Source organism: Triticum aestivum, chromosome 2B (genome assembly GCF_018294505.1).
Source record: "Triticum aestivum cultivar Chinese Spring chromosome 2B, IWGSC CS RefSeq v2.1, whole genome shotgun sequence".
NCBI classification, from domain to species: Eukaryota; Viridiplantae; Streptophyta; class Magnoliopsida; order Poales; family Poaceae; genus Triticum; species Triticum aestivum.
In genome coordinates, this window is record NC_057798.1 from 325409258 (window position 1) to 325415257 (window position 6000).

The window sequence follows — 6000 nt, forward strand, 5'->3', positions numbered from 1 at the left end:
ATGCTTGCTAGGGTTCCAATCGTAGGTGCATATAATCCAAGTAGAGAAAGTATGTTAGCTCAAGAATGATTACCGGTACTTGTTATCGATTGCCTAGGGACAAATGACTTTCTTGTTGACAAAAGCTATCCACTTTTACTACCTTGCAACTTATTTGTAGTTTCTCGCAAAGTACTTGTAGTTTTATTCTTGCAAAATAGTGGCATACTTGTTTTAGGTAAAGCAAACATTAAGTGTGCATAGAGTTGTATCGATGGTCGATAGAACTTGAGGGAATATATGTTCTGCCTTTAGCTCCTTGTTGGGTTCGACACTCTTATTTATCGAAGAAGGCTACAAATGATCCCCTATACTTGTGGGTTATCAAGACCTTTTTCTGGCGCCGTTGCCGGGGAGCAATAGCGTGGGGTGAATATTCTCGTGTGTGTTTGTTTGCTTTATCACTAAGTAGTTTTTATTTCCTGTTCTAAGTTGTTATCTATTTCTAGTTATGGATATGGAACACGAAACACCAAAAAAAATAGTTGTACTTCAAGGAGATGGGGAACCTCCTAAAACCCTCGATGCTCGTTATGTGAAAAATATTATGCACTACTTTGATAAGCCTGAGAAAACCCCATTCAACTATATAATGGGAGTAACGTTGGATCAACATGAATACTTTAGGGATTATCGCTTGACACAAAAAGGGAAACTTTTATGGGATCAAATTTATATGTTGCATTGGTATGCTCGGGATATATGCTTGAGATATGATTTTACTTGTTGCTCTAGGGTGAATGCTCCACACCTTCCCTTTTCATGCAAATATAATGATAATGAAACCTTGGCTTCTTATGCCAATGGTAGATATGATTATTATGATGTGGAAAGAATAGAAGAATTTGTTGCTTTTAAGGGTTCTTATGAAATTGAATCTTTGTTTGAAAAGTATGAAGATTTTGATGATTAGGTTTATAGACCTGAAATTTTTTCCATCCTTAAATATTGCTATGATAATTACAAATACAATTCCGATATTGATGCATTTATTGAGAGAGTCTCTGTTGTCCAAGAAGAGAATAATGTTTTGCAGGAGTCTATGGAGGAAGGAATTGATGAAACTTTGAGCTCATTGGATGAAAAAGATTATGAGGAGAGTGAAGAACAAGAGGAGGAAGAGCGGATTAGCTACCCTTTCCCACCTTCTAATGAGAGTAACTCTTCAACTCATACATTTTTTAATGTCCCTTCGTTCTTACCGAAGGATGAATGCTATGATAATTGCTATGATCCCGTCGATTCATTTGAAATATCCCTTTTTGATGAACTTGATGCTTGTTATTCTTGTGGCCAAGATGCCAATATGAATTATGCTATTGGAGATGAACTTGCTATTGTTCCCTATGTTAAACATGAAATTGTTGCTATTGCACCCACACATGATAGTCCTATTATCTTTTTGAATTCTCCAGACTACACTATATCGGAGAAGTTTGCTCTTATTAAGGATTATATTGATGGGTTGCCTTTTACCGTTGCACGTGATAATTTTGATGAATATAATATGCATGTGCTTGCTGCTCTTACTTGCAATTATTATGAGAGAGGAACTACATCTCCACCTCTCTATGTTTCCAACACGATAAAATTGCAAGAAACTACTTATGCTATGTATTGGCCTTTACTTGATGTGCATGAATTGTTCTTGTATGACATGCCGATGCATAGGAAGAGAGTTAGACTTTGTCATTGCTTGATATATGTTGCTTTGTGATCACTACTAAATGCCAAATCATTGCTAATTCAAATTGGCTTTGATATACCTTGGGATCCGGGTGGACCCATTACTTGAGCACTTTATGCCTAGCCTAATGGCTTTAAAGAAAGCGCTGCCAGGGAGACAACCCCGAAATTTTAGAGAGTCATTTATTTTGGTTGAGTGCTTTTATAAAGTTTAAAAACAAAAAATATAGAGGGGAACTTAAAACTTTTCACAAAAGAGAAGCGATTGAAAGGTGATGCATTGCGAAAGTGAGGGTCGACCTTGAACACTTGTGTTCATGCTCATGGAAACAATGTAGAGTTTTTCATGAAGATTCTCACAAAAATAATTATCCCCTTGTACAAATTCCATTGTATTATAAAAATAATGTGCCAAGATTTGCCTTTAGGATGATTAGATTGCTTGTTAGTTTGTGCGGTGCAAAGCAGAAACTTTGGTTGTAGTGCGTGATTTTACATTTTTTTTACTGGAACGTCAAATGGTTATGAAACTTTTTGTACTGTCTTTCTATACAAAATGTTTATTTTTTGCTAATTTTTTAGAATTTTTAGAGTTAAAGAAGTATTGTGGATGTTCAAATCTTTACAGACTGTCTTGTTTTCACAAATTGTTGTTATAGCTTCATTATTTGCATATGTCTGAATTCTTGTTGAAGCCTCCTTGACTTGGGGCCATAGAATTGTGATAACATACAATGGGTAATGTTTGTTTATAATTATACAATAATGTTACAGCAGTACATGATGGGATTTCATTGCCATATTCACTAACACCGCCACTAAAAGTTTGGTTAAGCTTTGTGTGGATGAAGTGTTCGATGATCGAGGAGGTCTCGATGTGAGGAGAAGGGGGAGAGGCAAGAGCTCAAGCTTGGGGATGCCCAAGGCACCCCAAGTAAATATTCAAGGAGACTCAAGCGTCTAAGCTTGGGGATGCCCCGGAAGGCATCCCATCTTTCTTCAACAAGTATCGGTATGTTTTCGGATTCGTTTCGTTCATGTGATATGTGCAAATCTTGGAGCGTATTTTGTGTTTATTTTTCACCTTGCTTTTATGCACCATGCTGGTATGAGATAGTCCATGGTTGGTTTATAGAATGCTCATTGCACTTCACTTATATCTTTTAAGTATGGCTTTATAGAATGCTTCATGTGCTTCACTAATATCATTTGAAGTTTGGATTGCCTGTTTCTCTTCACATAGAAAACCGATGTTCATAGAATGCTCTTTTGCTTCACTTATATTTGTTGGAGCATGATCTTTTGTAGAAAGAATTAAACTCTCATGCTTCACTTATATCTATTTAGAGAGACAAATGGATTTGGTCAATTGCATGGTTAGTTATAAAATCCTACATAAAACTTATGGATCACTGAATATGATATGTTTGATTCCTTGCAATAGTTTTGTGATATAGAGATGGAATATGTGGGAAGTACTAGTAAACGATTGTGGTTAGTAAGAATATTGGTGTTAAGGTTTGTGATTCCTGAAGCATGCACATATAGTCTCTCGTTATGCTATGAAAGTTGGAGCACAATTTATCCTTGATTGTCTATGTTTGTGTGAAGGTCAGGGGCGCGCGATGGTTAACTCCTACCAACCTCCCCCCTAGGGGCATGCGTAGTATTTCTTTGCTTAGAGGGATAATAAACTTTTGCAATAAGTATATGAGTTCTTTATGACTAATGTGAGTCCATGGATTATACCCACTCTTACCTTTCCGCAATTTGCTAGCCTCTACGCTACCGTGCATTGCCCTTTCTCACCTCGAGAGTCGGTGCAAACTTCGCAGGTGCATCCAAACCATGTGATATGATACACTCTATCACACATAAGCCTTATTATATCTTCCTCAAAACAGCCATCATACCTACCTATTATGGCCTTTCCATAGTCATTCCGATATATATTGCCATGCAACTTCCACCGTTTCCGCTTTGATGACTTGAGCATTCATTGTCATATTGCTTTGCATGATCATATAGCTGACATAGTAGTTGTGGCTCAGCCACCGTGCATCATTTTTTATACTTGTTACGCTAGATCATTGCACCTCCTAGTACACTGCCAGAAGCATTCATGTAGAGTCATATTTTGTTATAGGTACCGAGTTATAACTTTTATTCCTTTTGAGTTATAAGTAAATAGAAGTGTGATGATCAGCATTTTTAGAGCAGTGCCCTAGTGAGGAAAGGGTGATGGAGACTATTATTCCCCTCGAGTCGGGATGAGACTCCGGACAATGAGAAAAAAGAAAAAGAAAAAAAGAAAGAATAAAGGAAAAAAAACAAATAGAGAAGGGGCATTGTTAGTATCCTTTACCACACTTGTGCTTCAAAGTAGCACCATGTTTTTCATATGTAGAGTCTCGTATGTTGTCACTTTCATATACTAGTGGGAATTTTTCATTGTAGGATTAGATGCACACCCACTTAGTTTTCATATGGAGCTTTCATACACTTATAGCTCTTAGTGCATTCATTGCATGGCAATCCCTACTCCCGGCATTGATATCGATTGATGGGCATCTCCGTAGCCCGTTGGTTAGCCGCGTCGATGTGAGACTTTCTTAGTTTTTGTCTTCTCTATATTTATCCCCATCATCATACTCTATTCCTCCCGTAGTGCTATATCAATGGCTTGCGCTCATGTATTGCGTGAAGGCTGAAAAAGCTGAAGCGCGTTAAAAAGTATGAACCAATTGCTTGGCTGACACCGGGATAGTATATGATTTATACTTTGTGTTAGGAAGGCAGAGCATGACAAGACTATATGATTTTGTAGGGATAGCTTTCCTTAGTGTTGATATTTTGGAAGACATGATTGTTTATTGGGATGCCTGAGTATTGATGTCTTTATGTCAAACTATAGACTATTGATTTAAATCACTTATGTCCTAGTATTCATGCCATGACCAGACATATCATCAAGTTTATGTTAGGTAGCATTCCACATCAAAAAATATCATTTTTTATCATTTACCTACTCGAGGACGAGCAGGAATTAAGCTTGGGGATGCTAATATTGTCGGATTTCGGGTTCCACAAACCCTTGAGAGGTTTGAACTCTAGGGTGCATGCGGAGATCTCAACCTACCCAGCTTGCCTACTCGCGATCCTCATAGCCTAACGCGTCGAGCTCAAAGGTACAGAGAGACACAATAGTTTATCCTGTTCAGGCCGCCTAGCGGTGTAATACCCTACTCCAGCTTTGTGGTGGATTGCCTCGAGGGGCTGAGGATGAACTAGTACAGTGGATGAACAACCTCAGGAGGTGAGGTGTTCTTGAGCTCAAGTGAGGTGGTGAGGGAGGAATGGATTCGATCCATTCAGATTGATTTGTTCTTCCTCCCCTTTCTATGGTTGTGGCTAGTCCTATGTATAGTGGCCTTGGTCCTCTTCCCAAATATTGGCAGGAAGGGATCCCACAACGGCCAGATTTGAAAGGGGACAATAAGTACATCCTATCCTGACTAAAGTGGTCTTCGCCTGCAAAGGTGAAGAAAAAGAAGTGGGCGAACACTCGGCCCAGCGGGCGAACATGCCGGCTCCGGCTCCGTGCACCTGCTGACACCTTTCGAAGCACTTTCACGTGTGAACCAAAGTCGTCTTGCCGAACTCCTTCCTTTCTCATTTCAGTCCTCGCCTTTCAAACTCCTAACTCTTCCTCGTCAATTTCATTGACTTAATGGCAGCAATCTTATCCCTTTCTTCGATAAATGGATCCATGTGACAACGCAGGTTGGGAAGACTGCTTTGCCTGGATTGATGGCGAGCCTGGAAGCCTTTGAATTTACTTACTACAAAACAAGCTATGTTCCCTTGCTTTCCCAACTGGAGCAGGAAACTTCCAACCAAATAGGAGGGACCTGGAAGAAGAGATAAATGACAACTATCTCTAGAGAATTGAAAAGAGGTGTGTGAACTATGTTATTGAATCGGACTTCTTCATGCCCCTACGAACGAAATATTTGGATTTTGACAACTGGTTGACGCTGGTTGATACTCAGGTCCATGATAGAACATAGACCGGTAAGAGAAAGGAAAGTAAGCATAGTCTTCATAAGCATCTGGTCGTGACACTGCGGTGGGCTCGGTAATGACCTCCGTCCTGCCGTTCTGGCGGTCTTGGTCTTGTTGCACCAGAATGAAAACCTTTGGCTGATTCCTCGTGACTCCGGCCTGCTGCTTGCCTCCTTTGCACCAAAGAGAAAACTAGTACTCTGGGCCCGC